Genomic DNA, 25,554 nt, shown 5'->3' with positions numbered 1-25,554 from the left:
GCAGAGGCCACTATGGGAAGGGGACCAGGAAGCAGTTAAGAGGTCTTCTAGAGATGAACCAATGTGGGTTGTAATACACATGTGCATGGAAGCCTCGCTGGGAACCTCTCTGTATAGCTATCTTCACCTCAAACTAGCAAAAATGCTGTTTTTCTTATTATCTCTTATGTTTTCTCTTCAACAAAATCAGAGAACACACTTTGCCCAGAAGCAGAGGGTGGTGGGGGGTGGCCCTAACAATGTATACACATGTGAGTAAATATAAAAATGATAAAATAAAATTAAAAAAAAAGAAAACATAGCTGCAGAGGAATAAAAATGTGGCTCTGCTCTGTGAATTTGAGCAAGCTATTTAACTTCTGTGAAATAAGGATGATAGCCATAGTAGCTTAGACTGCATGAGTACAAGAATTAATGTGTGGAAAACACTTTCAGGAAGTACCCTAAAATGTTAACTATTTCAATTATATCCATACTATCACTCACTTATAGTTCAGCCTTATAGTGTTTCTTATTATTGTTAATTAATAGTGAGTCCCCAGTAGTTTTTCAACTAGACACTTCCTATATCTATTGAGCTTTTTGAAAGATTATATTTTTATGGTTCCTGTTTTCTTAGGAAGGATGGAGACACACAGAGATATTATTTCGGAAAAAAATGAGGCTTTACTGTGTTAATCTAAATCTCCTGCAGATAAATGAGAGAAGGAAAAAAATTCTTGCCAAAAATGATCTGTCCAATCAACCATAATCATGTTAATTATAGCCAACTGTCAGCAAAGAGATCAAAGGTGAAGTCTGTTCTCAGCTACACAGAATGCTAATGATAATAAACAGCTATTCTTAGTAGCTGAAGTATATTTTGTGATGGTTTAACTGACGCCATTTGACTTCATCTTTTGTAAGTCAAATGGTTTGCAATACATTTTGTTGCTTGAAACAAGAGATGCTTGTAGCTTAGTAAAATTCGACTTTGCCCAATGTGATCACCTCATATTCACACTTGCTCCTACTGCTTGAGAGCATTGCTTAACTAGGTAACAAAGGTGCTGGAAAAAAAGCTTCTCTCTTGGGAAACACTGGACTGCAAACATTCTCCATCTTTCCACATTTTAAGCACTTTTAATTTTGAGAGAGAGAATGAACACCCTAAGACCTATCTATCCTTGGCCCACACCTAAACTAGAAGGTCTGCACAAGTCCAAATATTCTTTCTGCCCAGGCAAAAATTATACAGTCATACCCTACATGCTTTGGTTTATTTTTTAGTCTTTTTTACCCTACTGTTAAGTCTTTCATACAGGTGTTGCAAATGAGGAAGCTGGGGAACAGAAAGGGTTAAAAAGAAGTTGATCTGGAATTCAAAATTAGAGTGGTTCCAGAACCTGGGCTTTCATCAACACACTGCAAGAACATTCCCCATCTCCAAGCTCACTGTCTGTGTGTGATCCCACACTACACCTACATGTACATATTACATCATACTGGTCTTAATCTAAATTGTATTGTTATATAATTGCTTTCTAATATGCGGCCCATTTGATTATAAGGTGCTTGTGGGGGTCATATCACCTATTTCTTATGTAGCTTTCAGAGTGACTATCTCAGTACTGGACTGACTTACTCTTTGCTGAATCCTGAAACGTAGGTTTTTGCCCCAGATTAGAATGTTAGCCTAAGCACGGTCAGAAAGTTCCTGTAATTCCAGGCTATGAGGAAGAGTTTCCATAGTTAAGACTATAAATAATAGTCTTTTATTATTCTCATCTCCCTTTGGATCATATATACTTCCCTAAGCCCTCTTTTCTCCATTCAGCTACCATCTCCACTCAGCATCTACCTTCATGTTAATTTGCTTGATCGGACTCATCTTTTCCTTCTGATGTCCTTCAGCCATCTCAGCATGTTCAGACTGAACTCCTACCTCACAAAACCTATTCTTCATCTAGGAAGACACCATGAACTCAAAAACATCAGTAGCAATTGGCTCTTGAACTCTGTGTCAAAGGTCTAATATTAAAGGTAATGATATATATCAGAACTGTTAACAAGCTTACACATTCCACCTAATTTTTCTAATTTTGATATATGTAAGTCTCTAAATATGGAAATGTTTCTGGTTTCTCTGTATGCACTAAATAATAATTTTTATTTCTACTATTGGAAATCAAGTATGCAGCCCTACTTCCTATGTAGAATACTTCATAAAGAATTAACATTTACTTCATTTCTATTGTATATAAAGTCACATGTATATTACTTAATGCAATCCTTTCAATTATGGCCCAGGTATTATTGCTCCCATTATAAATGAGTAAACAAGACAATTGAAATGACTTGCCCAAGTTTCTAGGGCTGACAAATGCTAGTGGCAGGATTTAAACCCACATCTGCTCCAAAGCCTATTAAAAGCTCTCCTTATCCTTTATGATCTGCAAACAAACCAATCCTGAAAACAGGAAAAAGAAACATAATGAGTTTTGCTTTTCTCACATCAGGTAGACCATGAGTTCCTTAATAGTATTAACTATCCAGTTTCCAAGCTAAAATACGTACACAAATATTAGTTGTTTCCTTTTTGATTTATGATGACTTGCATTAGAAATTTATGAAATAATGTTACATAGTTGAAAAGACTAAGACACAAAAAGATTTCTCTGGTGAGTGAACAGAGGCTCCTACTCGAAAAAATAAATCTGTAAAAGTATAAGCTAGCACTAAAATCATCAATAACACTAGAGAAATGAGACACAACCTAACTCTTAGACCTCTTTGCTCAGTGGGGAGAATATAAAGAAACAAGAATGTGTAAAGACATGGCTCAGATTCTATGACCAAAGTTGCTATGGAATCATAAATCAGTAGCCTGCCAATCATGTGTGACCCGTGACTATGTTTCCTTTGACTTCATGGAGTTTTAAAAAAATATGAATCAATGGATAACATTGAAAATTTGAGAAATTTCTCATGGAAAATCCACATTTGTGGCTATCCAGAAAGTAAAAAGTGGATGACACTGAGCCCTCATTTCTGCATGGCCTCCATCAACTTGAGCCCTGGAGCTGCTGTCTATAAATATGTATCCATATTTGAATAAAAGGGCCCAGTTTCTTTGAACTAATAATTTCTTAGAGGAATTATCTATAGCCATTTTTCACCAGTAACACATTTGATAAAATATTTAACCTTGTTTACATTGCTCACGTGACTGGATAAAAGTCACGCACTGACATTTAAGATGACGCATACAAAAATTTGAAGGCAGCATTGCCAGGAGAAAGGATTGAAGCACATAAAAGGAGTGGGTGTGCAGGTGGAAAGGAATGATGTGCAGATAGCCAGAAAGGTGTTAAAATTGTACCATACAAACTCCTTCCTTCTTACATCTTATCTCCTCTCTCTTTTCCTCCTCCCATCTTAGTTTTCACAGTAAAAAGATGATCCATGACTGTATCAAACATTTGCTTAGTGTTGGAAACAGTACTGAGTTTTAGGAGAGACAACTCTGCGATGTGATATTATTTTACTACAAAGATGTCTTTTAAAGATTCCAATTGTCATGTTCTTTACATGATGCTTTCTGCTGTGCACCTAGCAACATAAAGAAGTGAAATAACCAATCCTACTCCTCATGCTTTCCCAAGGTCAGGGTGGGGACCAGATTGTTGTGCAGTATGTGCTGGCTTGGACTTAATGGTGTTGCACTTAAATCCCACCTGGGATAGCTAATTAATGCAGTGACCTTGAGCAAGTTGTTCTGTTTCTCTTGTGTTTAAGGTCCAGATCTATTAAATGGGGATAATATAGTTATTATTCACATAGCTACTCATACAGTCCTATTCATAACCATTTATATAATTATTGTTCATATAACTCTTTACATGGTTATCATGAAGATTAAATAAGATGAAACAATAAACATCTATGATTAGTAATACTATTTAGATGGAAATTTTAAAAAATTTTAAACCACAATGATGGAAATATATAGGATAATACATTATTAATGGATAAAGAAATTAACATTTTTGGAATTACTCTGTGCCAGATAATGTGTATGTATGTGTATATATATATATATGTATATATATATATATATCACCTCATCTAATCCTCATGATTCTACAGTAAGTCAGATTTTATTATCCAAAAATTCTAGTGAGGAAACAGCAGTGAGCAAAAATACTTAGACATTTACAGCTCTAATTGCAGTGCCAGACTTGTTGGACTACAAACCTATGTCCACCTGCTGTGGCTCACAGCTTGGAATAAGGACTAAGGCAACTACAAGTGCTTGAAACAACTTCTACTCCAGACTCTGAAGGGCACTGCAGAGATGCCTCAATGTGGAGGTTAAATGAATCAGCTACTCCTTGCACTTCTGACTCAGAGAACAAAGCAGAGTGACCTTCCCTTGGAGACAGATATGAAAGTGACTGGCAAATCCTCAGGAGAGAGAATATGAATCACTCATGTAAAAAAAATTAATGCATGCTCTAACATGTTCATCTCACTTCCTTATATCTACTGCAAAGAGGCAATGTGTGCATTTCTATAGGATATCTGTATTTCAATATACTTGAAATATTGAAATACTTGCAAGGAGTTAATAGATGTAGTTATGGATAAGCGCCTTCAAAGATAGTCTATATTGTCTATTAAGAGAATATAAACTTTGAAGCAAGTCCAAACAGCTTTCCAAATCAAAGTAGAATGAAATGTGATTTTCTCTGCAAAAGATAAGCACTGTCAATCAAAGCTGCACTATTTGGCTCCAAATATACACCCTAGCTCTTCTGTCTCTCTTCTCTGAAACCTCAAAAGGAGGAGGGGAGACAGTTATACTCTCTTGGGCCAGTATAGGGCCTAAAAGAAGAGAATTATTACCTCTAAGGAAACTGCTGTGTGCTTGCCTCTATTAAAAGTGTTAGTACATTAACTCATTTAATCTTCCACAACTAAATGAAAGCCACATGAGGAGAATATTTTGAATGTTCTATTTTTCCCTACACTCCCAGAACAGCTCCTGGCTCAGAGGAGGTGCTTGCTCTGGCTACCATCCATTGGTTTTCGGCACCATTCCTTAAACCTCCTCCCTCATGTTTTCCACTGGATTACAGGGGTGGGAAGCCTGAGAACTAATGCTTCTCAGAATCAGCAGCGTTGCAGTTCAGATCCTCCCAACCAGAGTAATTTGTATGAGTTTTAGATGCGGAAGGGCAGGCAGATGCAGACTGGCACTGAGCTTTTGCATCTCTTACAATTGCTGTGGCTTCTTACAGTTTCCTCAGACTCCACACCATACTATTGGTCTCTAGCTTCAGGACTACAAGAAATTTTGGCTCAGGGAATAGCTTCCTGAAGGTTCTTGATTTGGATGAAGCTGCTTATCACTCTTCTAATTCTTCCAACAATTTCCTAGCATATTATTATCCTGAATTGCATATCCCTTTGAATTAAAAATATCAAAGGTGCTATTTTCCTAATTGATTTAATGTTCAATAAATATTGGTTAAAAACCAAATGAACAGATAATCCATTCAGTGGGTGTTATTATCCCTTTCTTGTAGCTGCAGAACCGAGACTCCTGAGATGAAATGATTTCAGATTACATAGCCAAGTATTAGATGTCAAGGCTGAGAATTGAGCCCTGGACTGACTAATGCTTTTTCCACTCAGGTCCTTCCCTCAATGGATATAGCACACACCACATTATTGCCAAAATCTTACCTCAGAAGTTCAAAGCCATAGATCTCACTCTTCCTCCTGCCAGTATACCACTGCAGTTGGAAGCTTTCCTATAAGCTGGAAGGGCACATTAATTTTCAAGCAGCTTATTAAATATGTATTAAGCCAGGTAAGACACTCTGTTAAAAATGTACGTTGTATCTGCAGCATTGCTGAAGATGTGGTATGTATGCAGTACATAGTTGAAGCCTACAAAGTGTAAATTGAGTGAATGATTGAATGAGAGCTCTTTGGTTTTGCTAGCCAGAAATTCACTTGCAGATTGCATGCTCTGACTCTGAAGTCACTTGGGTTATAAACCGTTTGTGGAGTGATAATAGCATTAATGTTAATGCCTAGCTTCTACCCATTGTTCAGAGAGTAACAATACCTCTGAGGTACAGAAACAGGGCTGACATTTTTCCTTGAGAAACCTCAGTTGTCAAGGACATTGCAATTCTGGGGCAGATAGAGACAAAAATCTATCCACACTGTTCAAATGTTAAGATAGGCATTGAAAACCATTAAACTACTTGCACTGTAATGTATAAAAAGCATCACACATCTTGGTTCTCATTCTGCCACTTACTACAGCTGAAATCTTGGGCAACTTGATTCCCTAACCCCAGTTTTCTAATCCACATAATGACAGCTATGTTTTGCATATAATTAAATGTGTTCCCCAAAGATTTATGTGCAGGATGTTTGGTCCCAATGTGGCAATTTCAGAGGTGGTGGGGCCTATAAGAAGTGGGAGGATATTAGGTCACTAAGGATTAATGTAACTCTTATGGGATCCAGTCTCTCTCTGATTTCCTGTCTTGTGATGGGGTCTACCTAAAGAGGCCATGCTATTGCAAGTGTGTGCATATCGTAATTTTTGTAGGCTTTGTGGTGTCTGTTCTCTTTGGGTGATGGGTATGGGGGGAAAAGAGCTGGCACAGAGTGGGTAGAGCAGAATCATCACATCTTACTTTCCCTTAAAATGATAACGAAATTAGACTCACTAGAAGAATGGACTGGTAGAGTTGGGTGCCTTTTGCATGCAAGAGGTAGTACTTAAACCTGCAGAATGAATGAGGTCATAGATAACTTGTGATTAAATGAGAGAAAAGGGAACCACATAAAACTCACAATAAAACTGACAATACTATTCTATGGCTTAGTGATTGGCACACAGCAGATCCCAGTGAATACTTGAATTAATAAATATCAGGTTGAAGAGTGCATTATCCTTTCTTAGAATGCCTGTGTCCTCTAACTTCTTTTAAGATCTAGACTTGTGTTTCCAAAGCCAATTGAATTTTGTGAGCTTCCTAAAAATTCTTAGTCTCTTCTGAAAGTCCATCAGGCCAACACTAATATTTAGTACTTAGCTGAGTCCTGGAAGACATTGTGAATGTTCCATGTTTAAACTTTAACTTGACTTGGAGGGCACAGAACTTTTAAAATTTTTATTTATTTATTATTTATTTGCATGATTGAAAATTCCTCAGAGTCCAGCAAGGTGCTTGGCTATAGCAAGCTCTCAAATAATAAGGGATGTAGTCTTGACTAATCAACTAGTTTTAAAGCACTGTCAGAGAAGGAAGAAATGAATGAAATGTTCTGGAACCTTAGAAGTGTCAAAAATGAAGGGTAGGCAAGTGAGAAATGACTAGTGCTCAGCTGGAAGAAGAGAAGACTCAAGGGACCAGAAAGAGGCTGAGCTCCTGGTAAAAAGTAGAACTAAGGTGTGACGGAGGATCATGCATGGAGGAGGCTGGTGGAGTGGTTCTAGGAAAGAAAAAAATGGGCTCTCCTTTATTCCTCAACCATACACCTGCTGCCTTTACATGTCAAGTACTGCACTAGGCAATGGGGGATAGAACAGTGACAAAGGCATTATGTCTAGTCATAGGGCTTGATATTATGATCAGATATAAAGAAGGGAAACACATAACTGAAACATAGTTCCATGGCCTACATCAAAGCAGATTACAAATAGTGTAATTCTTGAAGGTTAGATTATTTCTGGGGTATTCAGTCAATGCCAAAGACAATAGGAGATATAAAATTAGACACTGTGATTTGGAGTGAGACAAGCTTAAAGGAAGTAATAGAGAGAATTTCAAGAATATATGGCTTACCATTTTATTCTACCTTTTCAAATGTAATTGTTGTATAAACTATAATAGAAACACTTAAACCAATATATGTGCACTAGATAAAAGAAAGGCAGAGCCAACACACTTTTTGTCTACCATAGGGAACTTGCTCAAAATAAAATGAATAATCTCTACTGTCCCTTGGGGGTACTCTGTGTATTTGTTTGTTTGTTTGTTTGGAGAATCGGCTGTTTGCCATAGAGGTTTCAGGAGTCCAAAAGACAAGGAAGTGACACACAGAGGGTTACAAGGAAGTTGGAGACAAACGGAGAACTGTCATATTCCACTGGAATTTTTCTCAGGGTTCTCTAACCAACCTGAAGCACTACCTCCTCCATTATTTTCATGGAGATTTATGTCAAGTTCTCTGCTTCATGCTTTCACTGCTGTTACTTTTAAATTAGTCTCTCCTATTGCTAAATAGATGTTACTATTAAAACTTTTTTTACAGAGAACATAAATTCCTTTCTCTTAATTTCCCCCCATGAGACCTACTTCTGTTCTCTGCAGTTAGATAAAACAAATTGACAATCATCTCTCATCTCCTTAAAAGGCTTTTTGCCAGGACTGGTGGTACACACTTGTAAACCCAGCTACTAGAAAGGCAAAGACAGGAGGATCAGGCAAAAAAAGTTAGTGAAACCCTACGTAAAGCCTCCATGGCTTCTTTAACTCATCTTTATCTGATAAGGTTTACGGACTTTGTTCCCCAAGTGATTATATTTAGAAATAGCTTAATTATAACTAATAATGTCATTCCTATTCTGAACACAAGACACCATCATGGACTGAAAAGAAATGATATTCAAGAGAGAGTCCAAGACTTGTGCAAAGTCACATTGTTGTTAGAAAGGGTACAATAAAAGGACAGGCTTCAGCCTTCTGTGCCAGTGCCCATTCAACTTTTAAACCAAGAACGAAATCTCCTTCATTCCCTCTCCAACCAGATGTTAACAAAATGCTCTCCTTTCAGACCGATTTGCCTCTGATAATAATTTCCAAATCTTGATATCCAATAAAATTGGCCTATGTAAATGAGGTTGCATTGTCAACCTTTTATAATTCTTTGACACATCTGCCCTTTTTTTCTGTGAAAATATTCAAATTTAAAATGTTCTGTGTTTCTCTCTCCAACCACCTACAAAAGTCTCCTCCTGACAAATTTTTGAGAATGGTAAAAGAAAGGATCTCTTATGTTGATCTATTAAAAGTTACCTAATCCAAAAATTTCAACAGTCTGACAAGGTGTTTGAATCCTTCACTCTGAAAGGAGAGCTGCATTGACAACTATGATTTGAACTGTGAAAAAGTTCTTACCTACCTACGTCAGTGAACACTGGCATGACATGCAAAGGAACAGGTCCTGGAGGAAGGTTTCATTGAGCAGATGATAACAGAGAATAACAATAAAAAGGGTATGAGACTACTTTCCTGAAGATTAATGGTTAAAGTGGAAAAATATCAATGTCCTGTGATCACTAATTTAAAAGTCAAGCTAGTTATCTTTCTGATACTACTGACTTCCCATCCAAGTTTTAGAAAAAGATAAGATTTAAAAAATGGCAAATATAGAACTTTTGGCTATCTGCCTTTTGATAATAAAAATTGCATGTGTGCATGGGAGTAAGTCAAGACAAAAAAGTAGAGAAAAATATGAATAAAGGAGACTTTAAGAAAGCATTACTTAAAATAAGTTTTTGTCTTTTGTCTACAATGGAGTTTAGATAACCTTTACTTGGTGCATCCAATGAGTTTTCAAGTACATTTTTCATTCATTTGCCCTTTGAAATAGAATTATTGCCATTTAAAGGTGATATGCAAACTTTGTCCTCCTACCTACGTTTATTATAGCTGTAAGGATATGACATTCACCCTGACGTGCACTGCTGGAGGGTGGTGGACATGGAGCTCACTTGATGTTAATATATTTTCTGTTCACTTGTAAGCAATTCTGTTTTCATTTTCGTCAAATCTGAGGTTTGAACTGAACTTTACTTTCCTAGTCCCTAGCATGTATCTTAAAATGTGCATTTCCATGTGATCTTCACAAATTCTTATCACCTGAATGTAAAGGTCTCAGCACTGGCAGTTGGTCCAAAAATGCAGCCAGTGTAGTCAAAACTCTTATGGTCCATGGTGGGGAAATTATATTCTCTCCAGAGATAACTAAACTCCTTCTAATTGGGCCAGGGTCCAACCAGAAATTGCATGTACAGAAATCAAAGGAAGAGGGAAAACCTTCCCCTACCTGCAAGTCATTTCACAGTCTCCTGGGAGGAAATTAAGAGAAAAAACATTGATGGAGTTCAAACTGAGGTACAAAAAAGAAGAAATTTACATAGGCAGCAAAGACCATGTCTGGCACCAAGGCATGGTTGGCATTGAAGCAAGGTCAGATTTATGTAGAAACAAAGAGTGGAGGGCCTTCAAATGCCTACCACTCTTCTTCACATAGCAAGTACACGTTGTGGATAAGAGCAAAAACTATTTATGGGTTCAAGAACAATACCACTGTTTCATGTCTTCATACTTTTGTGTAGGCTTGTTCACTGTACTTGGAATATCCTTGGTTCTTTAAAATGCTTTAGAGACAAAGTTTTTCCTAGTTCCAACATGTAGAAGTAATCGCTCATTTTTCTGGGTTGCCTTTATACTTCGCCAACACTAATGTTATTGTGCTCATATCCTATTATCATTTACATTATAAGGCAAAAGTGAAACTGTGTTTACTTAGTAGTCTTTCTGTTAGACTGTGAGCTTTTAAAGCTCAATAACCAGGTTTCACTCAGCACAAATCTCTAGCTCTTGGCAGAAATTAGAAGACAGCATACATTTTCTGAATTTGTTGGAATCTCTAAGTATCAGTGATATCGTCTTCATTCCATGGTCAAAGAATTTCCTAGCTCATCAAAGTGCACAATTAGAATAGCTTCCTGATCCTCAGCTTGCGTTAATTGGTCTGTTCATTCACTGAATGTCTACTATGTTCCATTCAGTGCTAGGGCCTGGTAATAAAGTGATGTGCAAGTAGATGTGGTCCTTTCTCTTATAAGTCATCTTCTCTTTACTCTGACTTTACCAAAGTTCTTGCCTCTGACAATAACTTTTCAACTCAGAAGTCCATGTGCAAAAGTAAATTTGGGTCTATAATGTTACAGAAAATCTACAAAGAAACATTCTAGGCCACTTGCCACTTGGAAGATATATTCTGTCTTCATACGTATAACCACATTTCTGTGTGCACGTGCATTTCTATGCCAAATACACGCATATGTTATAGATATGTAACGTATAATTAAGTCTCACAAAAGAAACAAACTATGTATAAATAGAATAATCCCCTGGTCCTTCAAACTTAGACCTTAAGTAAAAACAGAGTATAATGGCCTACGGTTTAAGACTTTTTGTGTTAATTTATTTTAATCCCATTTTGAAGGCCCCACAGATATATTTATGCACTAAAACAACTTCTCTGATCTTGAAAATATATAAACAAAAAAGTACCAAACAAACTCAAAAACATCTAAGCGCAAAGTGCTTAGTACAAAGTAAGAATGAGTGAATTCTTTTTGAATAACTAAGTGAATGAAAAAATAAATACTTGTAGTATGAAGGTTTTCATTAGGGCAAACTATAGGAAGATGTATGACTTCAGTGGAGAAAGACAGTTAAAAACCAAATGTTGATTCAAACATTGAGAACCCTAGCTGGGTTGTGAATTCTTTGTTCTCTCTGCTCTCAGGGTAGTGATGTATGCTTTGGTAGGTGTAATATGTCTGCCTAAGCCAGCTGGTTTAAGTAGGGAGCTGTAAACATTTTGATGAGTTCCAGTGAAGATTAGGGACAAGGAGATGTCCAATTAACTTCCTCATCCTCCAAAAGCCTTGCCATACTCTGTAGACTCTCCTCCAGTCACTGTGCTTTTATCATTGTTGGGCACAAATGAACTGATTGCTTGAGGCTGTGGGTGATAAGGTTCATGAGTGAAAACTGAAAGAAAAGTCAGCTGACACTGAGCAAGGCCTTGGGCTATGTTCTGAACTTATGGGAATAAAAATAACAACCACCAATTGTCAACTCTGTATGGGGAGACTATGCTTACTGGGTACCATGACATAATTCTTACTTGTAATTCCATATCAGGAAATATATCTATACCATGGAAGGAAACAAATCCCTTTGAGCTTGAACACAGGCACAACTTCATGAAGTTCTAAGATGAAAGGAAATTTATTGTGTTTTTATAGACAAAGAAATTTCATTAGAAAAACACAGTGAATTCCATCTGGTCTTTGAAACAGGTTCTCTAGGGGATGTCATGCATGTGTTTATGAACTCATCTCACTGGACTGCTCCTGTGTGGGTAACTGAGAACTCTGAGGGACAGATGGAGTCTTTTCTATTGTTGACATATATGCTTAAAAAGTTACTTGATTTCAGGGTATAAATAAATTATTATTTCCAATAACAGTATGCAACCATAGAGTGATTTGATTAAAATCTTCTTAAAACAATAAAAATGAGGCAGACTTTTGTTTGTCTCGGCTGCATCAGCCTAGTTTGGATCAAGAGCAAGAGCACTGGCTAATTCAACTGGCAAAGCCTCCTTTTTCAATTCCAGTTTCCATAGGTGCAATTTCTATTGTTACAGTGTAAGTACCTGTAAAGGATCAAAAAGGATGTTCCTAAAACCACAGGGAGGAAGCTAATGAGAAAAGCTGTTCAGAATTTTTCTGAGTTGACATTTAAAAAGTAGATTCAGATAACCGGAATTTAATGTAAAAATCCTTTTAAACACTGGGAAATGTTTTTCTGCACAGTTTCCTTATCACTATGACAACTAAATAGGTTTCAAACAATGCTATCTTATCTTAATTAAAAACATGACCTCACAACATAGCATACTGTGAATATCAAATGCAAATCTGTGAATTGTCTAGTTTCAATTAGGCTACTGCATTTGTGGCTTACAACTGTACATAGAACACAAATTGAGATTTAGTTTTCTTAAGAATTAGATGAGAGTAGGGAAAATCAAAGGGAATCCACTGCTTAAATCCACTGGCGCTCAAAAAACAGTACTGCAAATGGCACTTTTTTAGTCTGAACTAAAAGAGATTGAGAGCCTCAGAGCAGTCTCTCTGAACTTCCCCTACCCTGTGACTCCAAATCCTCTTTCTGCTTTGAAGCAAGTCATAGAAACCAGAATTCCTCTTCCCCCTAAGCTGTTCATACAAACTAGAACTCCTCTTCCTTAAATCAAACCACAAAAATCTAGAAAGGTCACACTCTCCCTTCTTCCCAAAGATCCTCATTCCAAAGGGGTCCTGTCCCATACCTGGGAGGAAAGAATGCTACACAAAGAGGCCATGAAGAATCAAGGTTTCCCCCTTTTTTCTATGCCTATTAGATCATACCCTTTGCTCCAGTCACATTTCTGCATGGCTGCCCATTCTTTGTCAAATCTCAACACAAAATAAGTAGTTTTCCCTGAATCTTTGGGTCTTCCTTTCTGAAGGCTCCCATGTAACATAAAAGTTTGATCAAATACATTTGTTATACTTTTCTCCTGTTCACCTGTCTTTTGTTTAAATGTTACCCATGACTCTCATAACATGTGAGGAAAGGTACCATTACCTTTCTGCCCTTACAAATTACAAAGCCTGATGTAGAGCTTGGGAATCTGTATCTACTTATTTATCTTTTTATCTTTCTGTCCAGGATTATTGAGCCCTTTCTGTGAACCAGTCAATGGGAGGAAAAGAAAAATCTCCGTCCTTACTAATGAGCTCCCTCTGGTGATAGGACATAAATCAGATAATTATAATAGGATGAGGCGAACACAGTTCATGCTGAGGATTTGAGATATACCATGATGAATGATGAACTCAGCTGGTGGGAAGGAAGGGAAGAGGAATATCTTCCAGAAAGATAATCAATCAATCCATAAAGAAACAAAGCTTATACGTTTATCTCATTTATGGTCCTACTCACTTTCCCTCTCTTTTTGAATTTGAGACAAATAATTTCATCCATAAATATGTCGGTGTGTATTTCTAAAAGATAAAGTGCCTATTTTTTAACATAACTATAATACTATTATCATACCTAAGATATACCAATAACTTATCAAATATATAGTTGGTCTTCAAATCTCTAATTGTCTCATAAATTGTTTTTAATAGTTTTTTTAAATTGGGATACAATAAGATCCATTGCTTATAACTATCTGACTTGTTGTTTGTGTCTCCTCTATGTCTCCTTTTACTTTAAGCCTGAGTTTTAAAGGATGAGTGGGGGAAGGGTGTGTGAAAGGAAATTTACAGAAACATAATGCCAGGAGTAAGAAATACAAGGCACCGAAGTCATCCTTAAACCATGCAAACTCTGTGTTCTTATCTTAGAAACTTTGCTCATTATACACAACCTTGTTACAAGTCCTTCTCTGTATTTGTAGTAAATTGCTATGCCATCTTCAAGGTTCCGCTCCAGAGATTGTTCCCTAACTTCTCAATCTCACATTTTCTCCACCCTTCCTTAAAAGATCTGTCAACTGGTATCTATCAAACAACTTTTTTAATACCTGTTTTGTGTTGAAGCACCATAGCATAAAAGGTTGAAAGAAATCAAACTCCTGCTTTCAAGAAACTCACTCACTCTGAGCTATTTTGCAGGACATGAAGTGCTACCTATAGTCTGGCCTATAAATGTATCCTTTCCCTTAGAATTTTAGTCATGACAAACACATGCACATTGTTGTGTGAGGCATAAACTGGAAAGGAAGCTGGGAAAAGTTATATTTGCCGTAGAGTCATTATAAATAGTCTTGCTCTTTCCATTTTTGTGTAAAGATGGTAAGCAAAACTGTCCATAGGCTGTGGATTCTATTGCTTTTCCCATAACATCCTATGTTATGCAGAGGTCATGAGAGGACTAACACTGGAAGATTAGATAGTCAAATTATGATGAGTTTAATCAGGACCCTCCTATGTCACATTTATATCACTATTGAGGCAATTTCAAGTGAGTAATATAAAAATGTATTACCCAGTTATATTTTTAAATGATGTTTTTGTTTGTGGAAGGTCCACTAGTTCTCTTTTTTTTGCTAAATTAATGGGAAGGGCTGTCAATATTTCCTTGAGTTTGCTATTTACAACTTCATATTCGCCATGCCAGCAGCTAATAGAATGTCTCGTATATAGTGAGAACAGTGAGTAACCCACGAGCTGTTCTGCCACTCCTAGAATCATTTTCTCCTTTATCCTCAAAATGCTGTTGTGAGAAGCAAAACAGATATTACATGTAAAGTGCTTCACCTTCAGTGGCAGTAAAGGTTTTGTTAAAGAAATGAATTTTAAAAATCGAACATTTGGTCATTGTCCTTTATACTTGCCCCATCCAAATCCTTGACTAATCTTTCCCAGCAATCTCAAATAATATCTCCTTTATCATCCTTTAAAAACAATCATGCAGGGTTGTCTTAACATCTTAATTCTTAATTATACATTGATTCCATGCCTGAATGTTATTCTCCATAATTGTAACCATAAGTTCTTTAAAAAATACAATAGGTCTTATACAGAGTGATGTTGACATATTTAATAACCATCTGTGCCTTGAATTAACACTTAAATCGCTCAGTTAGGGACATGTGTGCAAGTCCTGGGGAAGAGATTGAGGGGCCAATCTGAAGCAGTAGGGAAAGAGGCACACTAGGGTCTCTTTGATACCACTTTGGCACTCTCCATTTTTAAGAACTCAGAACACTTATCAGGGAGGTAAAAAAAATCAGCCAAGAAACAGTTTCTCTAGCTTTCTCTGTACTTGTACAAGAAAGCCTCAAAACAAGAGAAAAATTTTATCTGGCTTGTTCATTGCACCTTTCAATGTTTAGATGACATGTGAAGATTTTAAATGAAAATTATCTATCATTCTTCCACTATTTTTAGTAGCTTTTTTTCTGCACTGAAAAACTAACTTGAAGAGGAAGAAGCCAATACCCTGGGAGCATTTTTCACATGGTCACTACACCCTTCTCCAACTCAAGCATGTTTTTCAAAATTAAGTTTTACGTTCCTCATGGACATAGCTGGACTGGGACCATTTACCTGTGTCTGGCTTCAGGTTTTCTCAACAGATATGCTGTACCAGGAACAAATGTCAAGAGGATATAAACTATCTATTGCCATTACTGAATGTTCTTTGGAAAGACGCTAGGTAGAAAAATGGGTATTTAGATGCATACACATCGGGTAAGTGGATTGACAAGCTTCATGAATAAGAAAAGAATGTTTTATCATTGCATTTGGAAGTCAGCAAATTATGAATAGTATGAATACACTGCCTATAGAAAGTAAATAATAGTCTTATCACTTTCTCTTCTATGAGGCAAAACTGGAAAAACCAATCCAAATGGTATAGCAATTTGGAATCAGGAGTGTCAGCAGAAAACTGTTCCCAAGCCTGTTTAGTGCAATCTTATCATGAAAGTATATTCTTTACTCAATGGAAAGAAAAAGTGAGTATTGCCAAAAGAACTTAAAAATTATATAATCTATAAATCCCACAGAGACCAAAGTTAAGTCTAATTTTTCTTTGGAGCACTGACATTTGTTTAAAAAATATTTTACTCAGTAATGTCTTTTTCCCAATGTGATACACACTATACCACTGGCAAGCACATCTATTCAAAAGTATTCCCATTTGTCTTAAAACACTTTCTAACATCACAAGTTCATAACATCAAATTCAAATATATTTGAGGTACAGAGTGAGTCATTAATCTTCTTTAAGCAGGTTTCATCAGAAGCAAAAAAGAAGACAACAATGATGATATGGTTCAGCTCTAAAATATTATCACTCTGAATCCTGGGGTCATCAATTTTAAGGTTCACATTGAATTGAATTTAAACCTATATTTATGTTGTAAAGAATGAGAACATTTGACTGTGGTGGGCATCACCCAAACAGCAGGTTTCGGTAAGACTAATACTTTGGGTTTTCTGTTCCTTATACTACTGGGCAGATGGCTTCTGGCTGGTGATTCTGGCAGTAGTGCCAATGTAAAGATAAGCAGAGAGTCAAACAGTGATTTGGTTAGTTTTTGTGACTGCAGATAGTTTTTTTTTAGCCATGCCTTGAAGCTTTTCCTTTCTTTTTTTCCAGAGCCTTGTGGATGCTATGCAAGTACTCCATCACTAAGCTACATTCCCATCACTCTCTTCATCTTATTCCCTGGCAAACCTCTACTTTCCTGGAAGTCAATTTAAGGAAATGCACCACCATATAATATGCTTGGCAGTAATTACATTATGCTGGGAACTGACTCGGTGGACACTTGTACATTATGCATTGTACATTTCACAAGCTGTAGATGCTTGTCAGATACTTCCTCAGCCTTCATCACTACCACCATCCCTTCCTAACAGCAACTGCTGCCAGCTTTATTTAGGAACTTGTAAGGTCCTAAGGAGGCTATCTCTTGTGTAAATTCCAGAATGGTCTTATGTTCAGCATGAATGTAAGCCAGTCCATTCAAGGTGAATTCTAGGGACCATTGCTGGGATCTGTTTCTGGCTGCAAGTGACTATGAAAACAAGTTGCCCAGCAACATTAAAACCATCCTTGAGCCATGAGTTAGTCTTGGGATGGAGGAAAACTGGCATCATGACAAGACCAAAAACAAATTTCTTAACAAAATTGTGAACCATAGGATCAGAGCTCTTGAATCTTGCTTTACTGCTGTACTTTTAAGTTACAGTTATCAGTGTATACCATTTCTTGAGTGAGTCAGTTTGTCATTGCTTCTGTTACTTGCAACAAAAAGGAAAGTTACCAACTCCTGCTATGGCAAGGCAAGAATCACACTTGGAAGCGTAGGCTCCCTTACCCAATTCTTCTGAGTCACGAACTCCTTGAGTTCAAGGATTAATATTTTTCACCTTAGCAGTCTTATCACCTAGCAGAGTGATAAGCAGAGCAACTGGCACATTGTCCATATTTAATAAGCGATTAATAATAGACAAAGAAACAACTAAATAAAACAAGCTAATCTGGACTATTTAGGTCAGAACATAGCTCATTCACAAGTATTTTGCATAGTTTTTGATATTTGACTTGACTTTTCTTGCAGTTAGATGTCCACAGCATACCATTAGTCATTTCCTACCCTAATTTAATTTTCAAAGTGCTTTTTTCTCCCTTTCTTTTCTAATTATATAAATGATGCATGCTCATTACAAAAGTTTAAATGACACAAACAGCATAAAAAAGAAGTAACAGGAACACCGGAATACCAGCACTTAAGATATACACTACTAAGAGTTTTTAAAGCAGAAGTTAAAGGATGGGTTTGGTTTTATCTTTTTTTTTTTCTTCAAATCTCCAGCACCCTCCCTATTACCATCTCTCTAAGCAAAACAAATATAGCATATACCTTAGTTTTCAGAGTCATCATTTTAACTGTTGCATTTTCAGACGGAGTGAACATTTACTATAGTTACACTGTGTTCTAAGTATTTACTATACCAGGGGCTTTCATATGAATAAGAGAACTGCCAACAATGCCAGGAGATAATTTATCTCATTTTCATCTTTACAACAGCCTTGAGACTTGCCGAATAGTGAAGGAAAGCCAGGTAGCAGGTAGAAAACTAATTTATGGAAATAGGAGTAACAGAAACAAAAACAAAAGCAAATATCACTTATGTTAATTATATGATAACTCATTGTATTTCAAAACAAACCCCACAAAATCTCAGGTTTTTAATAATTACAGATATCTGCTGCCTGGAATTTTTAGCTGTTAGTTCTCCTTGGGTGCATCTTTGTTTCTAATGCAACATAAAATGAAAAAGGCTTTTGGGAGAAGGGAACACTGTAAGGAAGAAGTTATTGTAAGAATGGCACATGGGACACAAAGTCACTGATTCCATCTCTGCTTTCCATACCAGTTTGTAAGGCAGAGTTCCATTCAGATCCTTCGGCAGCCTCCTGGTAGTCCCCAGCCCTAAAGGTAACCACCACAACTTAAAATTAAAGACCAGAAAGAGACCTGAAATTAGCAATGGTCCCACTGAGCAACTATGTTTTCAAATGGCATAAAAGATAAACAGCAGAAAGTTTTAATCTGGCTGATACTAAAACTGCCTTCCAAAGTCATTCTATGCCTCTGAACTGAAAGAAAAGCCACTATCTATCCCTGATGCATCAAATTGCTGTCAGTTCCAAAATGGCACTTAAAAAGCTTTTAGTCTGAAATCCTCAAATCTTTTTGACCATTTTCATTTCAAGTGATTTCTTTTGGTTTAACAGAGGGAAAAATGTCAAAAACAAAAATAAACAAAAGCCCCAGAAAACCAACTTATATTTCACTACTTGGAAATATAAGTGACCATTCTGCAACTGAACGTAGGGTTATCCCTAATATTTTTGGGATCCAGGATAAGAGCACAAATGGAAGCCATCCCTAGTGTTCTGAGCCTGCCCTCCTCTATCATGGTTCCTTCTTGCACCACAAAAGACTTTTTGTGCAGACAAGTAGACATCCCAGCTCATTAGTTCAAGCTTGATCAACAAGTTCCATCCCTTGACTTTACTCCTTATCCCCATGGAAATAGCAGCCTCTTCCCTTCAAAACTCCAAGAAGAAGTGGGTGCTGGGGGTGAAGCTTGATATATTACTAGGATACACAAGGTCCTGGGTTGGATCCTCAGCACCTCAAAAAAATCAAAACAAAAAAAAAATCTTCAAAAAATGGGCGTAGCAACATGGGATGAAGAAAAACTCTGGGGTCCTACTTATCTTCAATGTGCTCTAGAAGTGAGAGAGAACAAGATCTAAGCAGATCCAGCCTCTTGGCCCCCAGACTCCTCTAAAGCCTGTGGTTTAGGGAATGTCCATCCATGTCAAACAGAGGTAGTGATTCAGTGAAACTTTTAGATCCTCCCTTGAATTTGGTGAATTTTTAAGTTCCATATCTTTTTATATCAAATTTTATACTTTGAGAACAGGAAAGAGGCTTAGGAAAATGTGGTCTTCATTTGCATAAACCAAAAATGAGAGTAAAAGATCCCTGACATCAATTTTTTTATACTCCCTAAACTCTGACAGAGAGTAAGTGTATGAGGAGAGGGATCAAAGCAGCTATAGGCTCAAGCTTCCAAAATGGAACCAAGAAAAGCATGGTAAACTCTGTTGGATAATTCCACCACAATGGCTATAGTGTAGACTCTGGAATAAGAAAGGTACGGGTTTAAAGCCTAATGTTGCCACATACTAATTTAAGTTCAAAATTTAGTAGCATTTAAATAAACTTTTCTCATCTTGTTTCCTCACTTGATAATGGCAAGGAAGAAAAAACACATTCTACCAGCTAGGACTGTGATGATTAGTAAATAAGAAAATGTGTGTAAAACACTCAGCATGGCGGCTGGGATACCATAAATGAGATTTACTCTTATAACCAGGTATTTTAATGCAATGTCAGAGCTGCAGTTGTGGCCTAATTGTTGTTCGGCAAATAATTTAAAGAGCTATAATATATTGTTTGGCATCAGTTTATTTCCATGCTCCCTATTTAAAATAAAATTTATTCTTGAGATAATTACATAATGACTTTGGGTACTATTCTAAGAATTAGTTAAAAATGAACAGAAATATAATAAGTATCTTTACCAGGTTTCTAAAATAAAAGCAAAACCAAATTACCTAGTTATAAGATGTAAATCTTGCTAACCAGGAAAATTTCATAATTTTCCTGTTTACCATGTACATTTTTTATACAATTAACATTTATCACAATGAGTTAACATGTTCCACAAAATACATCTTATAACAATAATGACTTCCCTTAATTGGATGTCCTTTTGTTCCAAACATTATACCACTTACTTTATGTATCATCTACTTGGTTTAGTTCTCTTGACTTCCCCCCCAACCCCCAGTTTTATAGATAAGGGAAATGAGGTGCAGACAGTAACACTTGGTGGGAGACACAAAGACCTTGTCCTTTCCATTTGCTCCTTGCTGGAGCCAGGTCTTAGAAGAGCTTCTTTAAAAAGCACCCCTTTGCCTCCCTTCCTCTCTTCTCAAAGGAAATTAGATGTGTCATAAAGGCAAAATTAACATTTACCTCTTTGCATTTTAACCCTTTTTTGAGACCTATGGTTTTGTCTATGGTGCCCTCTCAGAGGTTCTTGTCATAGTTTGTATTGGTCTTTCTGTAAATTTAATTGGAAATAGCTCATGCTATATTTTCTTTTGTTGCTATAAATAGAGCTCATCCTTAGTGGGTGGAGAAGATGCAAAAACCACCACCAGATGAGAAGAAGCTCAGTCTATTGAGATTATGCATTGGGTTATTTCTCCATAAACCCACACTGAATCATAATCCGTATACTACTGCAAGTGAGCTCTGGGCTGTACCATGTGAATTTTTAAAAGATGGTACAATAAAATTCAAAGTATAGTATATCTCAAAGGTACTTTATGGCTATCTTGCTTTTGGCATTAAGGTAGACTAACAATTTTAGGAACATTCAGCTATGTGTCCTGAGCTTCACAAAATGTCACAGACTGGCCGGACCATCAAACGCAGATGTTCATTTATATCTACAGTGATTTGCCTAATTTCTTACCTTAATCATTACTGCTGTAGCCCAAAGGCTTTGAACTACACATAAGACATTTTACAGACCCCTCATGGGTTACCCGGTTGTAGATTAGAAACCAAGTCTCAGGTTACACATCCTAAGTGCCAACCACAATACATCACTGCTCTGCACTTGAAGCAGAACTTATTCAAAGAAATGGAAAATATGGAAAAGCTATTTGTGGAAGAAAAAAAGTATGGGTGAGAAATGTGTTCCTGAAAAATAAATATATTTTCCACATTCCGAATTTGCCAAGTTTTGAGGGCAGTCAGAAAGTATACTAGAAAGGGAGGAATAACTTTATTGGAAGTGCGATATACTGATGACCAAAAAATTTATCAGAAAAAAAGCAAAGAGCAAGCAAAGAGGCTAAGTTCCGGTGGAAAAAATTGCACGCATTTTGTTTCAAAAAGATGCTAAAATGAATTGCTTTCCTTGAATAAAAAGAGGATGTTTCTGTCAGATCTATGGATTCTACATACAAAAAGAAAGTGCACTAGTTACAAAGTAAACACTTTGGACAGACAATTATGTGTTTAGACAACAGTAGTTCTTTGCCAGTGAAATAAAGCAAATGTCAATAAGCCAGACACACTTGCTATTCCTCTTCATGTATAATATGCCACACGACAGTACAGTTAAATCTGCTTCTACAAAAATCAAAAAGCACTGAGCTGTTGGTTTCCATGAGATTTGGACAGAAAGAAAACAACACAGCAGAAAAGAGTCCCAAAAGGTATAGCTTTTGCTTCTCTTTCCTTCTGACAAGGAAATGACTTCCTACTGTTAGCTAAGCAGCAGTTAGCCAGCATCCTGTGTGAAGCCAGGACCTGGGGCCAGTACCCAGAACACACCCAGAAAACCAAAATGCAGCTTCAGGTAATTGTTAACAGGAATAGGCAACTAGAGAAAACAGCCACAAGTTACTCAAATACAAGACATGCCGCCTGCATTTGTCTGTCCTGCGTGTGCCTTGTATAGCTCTTTCCATAAGGATTCAGTCTTTTCTTTTCCTCCCCCCACCCCCATCATCAACAGGCATGCTGAATGTAAATCTCATCGGATTTTCATCCCACCCTAGCAAAATGCAGGGACTACCACCATACCGAGTTTTACAATAATTGCCACAATGCCAATTATTCACAGCCCCTCAGTTCTGTTCACACAAAAGATTGCAATTTGAATCATGCCTTGCACAGGTTCAGCTCAGTTGGAGCTGGTTACCAGGCAAACGGTCTGTTTTAAGATTTACCGATCACTGGGGAGAGTTAGTTGGGGGGTGGGGATGGATTAACCACCCTGTACATACCTCTTTTTGGCAGCTAAGAAAAACAATTTCGTGACAAAGAGACTTGTTCTTTTCAAAGCTCACCCAACAAATGAAACTGACAGAATGAAACCTGAGAAACTTTAGCAACCAAAGAAAGCAGCCTTCCGAGGATCAAGGTGAATAATTGATTTGTCGGGTTTGGTTTCATCTTTGAAGCTATTTTGCTCATTAAAAGGAAATTGTGGAATTTGTCAGAAGCCCAAACACTGACACATACACTTCTGACAGCAAGTGCATATTCCAAACTACGGATATATTTGCCAAGCTTATTCAACAACAACGATTAGCTGCAAAGCCAGGGAACTTACCGAGCACAAAATTATTGGAACAAAGCAGGGAGGAGGCAGCAGGCACCAGAGGCAGCTTCTTCGTCTCCTTGGTGCCAGGTTCTCCCGTCCGCCGTCTAGTTCACACTTGCCTGTATAACTAAGACTCCGGCAGAACTCACTAGCGGAACCTGATGAATTATAAAACAGCCCCTCCTAGACTCTCATATTTTACATCACAGGGGGTGGCCATGCAGCATCCTCACTCACGGGCTACATAGACGTCCTTGTAACTCATCCTGAGAAATACATCAGTCGTAGAAGCAGTAACAGTAACTGGTGTTTGGGATGTACCAGTATTAACCAATAAGATGCTTTCCCACCATGAGTTCTGCAACCACATCCTCCACTTGTGTTCCCCCATACCTTGTTAAGGTGGATCCACCCAACCCAGTGGGGAGTAGGCAAAGACGGCAAAATGTAGAGGAAAGTCCCTGCATCGATGCACAGAGAACAAGCTGTATTACTTGGGGTTAATTCTCATAATAATTCTGTAAGGGCCAGCCCCTACATTTGCATAGCATGTCATAGTGCATTAAACACTCTGATAAGAGTCTCTGAGGGACAAGGAAGGGGCTCAGGAGTGCTATAGTACAGAGCACCGGAGCTCAGAGAGGCTATGTGTCTTGTCCAGTGTTCACTGAACTAGGGGGATGCAAGCAGTCCTAGAGATTAGGGCAGCCTAGCCTGCTCAGTGAACCAATAAGGAGCCTGGGGCACGAAAGGTAAAGTGACTTCCCTGGATTATACAATTGCTAAGTGTGATTTCAGCTTGAACCAAAATCCATGTCCTCTGATGTCAAGCAGAGTTTTCCTATTCTTCCATGCTGCCTCCAGAGAACGGAAGCCCTGAAGATGGGAAGACGTGGAAATCAGATGCGACATCACTGACCAAAAATGATTAACAGGTAGGCTTCATGGAGGAGCTACACCTAAGCCTTTGTTTTCTCTCTGACAAAACTTAACCTCTTCTGGTCCATCAAATATCAATTTTTGATAATAATAGCTAGTATAATTGAGCACCTCTGATGTCCCAGGCATAGGCTCTAAGTGCTTAGCATGCATTGATTCATTTAACCAAGTTCAAAACCCACACTCTTAAACATCCCACCCTATCACGAGCAGTGTTTCATTAAACTGTTCAAGGCAGATGAACAATGAGCAGATTTATTCACCATGACCTTTAGTAAAAATGATAGAAAGACCACAAGTTTTGGAAATAAATAGAATTGTTTTTAAACTCAAGCTTCGAGAGTAAATTGCTATAAAATGGGTTATTTCATCTGTAGAATGGGCATACTAAGACCCTTCCTCAAAAGACTAAATAGAGTATATCAGGCAGATATAGTGCCTAGCTTATAGTATGTTACCCAGATTGGTAGCTACTGTTCTTACTAAACTTCCTTGGAGAAACTGAGTATCGGGCCAATCTTCTCCCTCAAGTGTCTTGAGGTACCTTACCAAGGAGTCTTCTCTCCTAAGCTGTTATGAAAGGGGAACAAATCTAGAGAGGTCTACCATTCAAGGTGCAGAACATCATCAGGGACACACTGACTTTCTTCCAGAAAATGGGAGGCTCCAGGGGCTCTGCTCCAGGCCGCTCAACAGGCTAACTAGCATTTCTCCACTTCACTTTCACCTCCAGTCAAAATGAACCATCAGCCTAGGAAAGCATATTCACAGCATGCTTGCTATCCAACTGTGAGTCCAACTTGGCTTCTTTTGCCCTTTTGAGCAGATACACCAAACAGGAAGTCAGGCATTTTCTCTTGAAGGTTCTACTGCCAACTCCTCCCTAAGTCAGTATAACCTACTATTTGGCCACTTGTGATGTTCTAATCGGATGAGCTCATCCTCATAAGAAATGGCATCTTCAAGGTATGCAATCATCATTCATTGAGAGCCATCAGTGGTAACCCTCAGTGGGATAAGGTAGTGCTGTCATTTCATAAGATATGCAGGTTTATACATGAGAGATGTTTTTAGTTCCATGTTTCTAGACAATGACTCTGTGGTCAACCAAATTTGATCACATAGACTACCCTCTTCTTGTTTATTTTTTCTCTAAGTATTTTAATAGGAGTCAAATGTGCAAGGTTAAGGTACCTCCTTTCATGACAATACTTAATACAAGCACTGTAGAAGCAAACACAAGTGAGTGAGTATGTGTGTGTGCATGTGTGTGCGTGTGTCATGAACTTCTAAACTGATAAGAAAAACCAGGTGTAAACACTATGTGTAGCAAAGAGCAGATGACAACTATAGTTACTTCTAATAAATCTATATGTTGATTATCCACTTGGCACCTGAAGTAGCTTGATTATTCTAAGTCTTTCTATGACTTCCAGATTGCTTGACCTACTGTGACA

General features: G+C 37.5%; 1 protein-coding gene across 21 annotated transcripts in view; it reads right to left on the bottom strand.

The window, feature by feature from the left end:
* Dlg2 (discs large MAGUK scaffold protein 2) overlaps positions 1-25,554 on the bottom strand; it is a 2,025,432-nt gene that overhangs the window by 178,266 nt on the left and 1,821,612 nt on the right. Inside the window, exon 1 of one of the 21 annotated variants that reach the window (XM_074081709.1) lies at positions 23,168-24,032. The exons of the other annotated variants lie outside the window; for them this stretch is intronic. The gene's annotated coding sequence lies outside the window, so the exon portion shown is untranslated. Of the gene's footprint in view, positions 1-23,167; positions 24,033-25,554 lie in introns of those variants that run through there. 21 annotated transcript variants of the gene reach the window in all.

This window comes from Castor canadensis, chromosome 1 (genome assembly GCF_047511655.1).
Source record: "Castor canadensis chromosome 1, mCasCan1.hap1v2, whole genome shotgun sequence".
NCBI lineage: Eukaryota > Metazoa > Chordata > Mammalia > Rodentia > Castoridae > Castor > Castor canadensis.
This window is presented reverse-complemented; position numbering and strand designations above follow the sequence as displayed.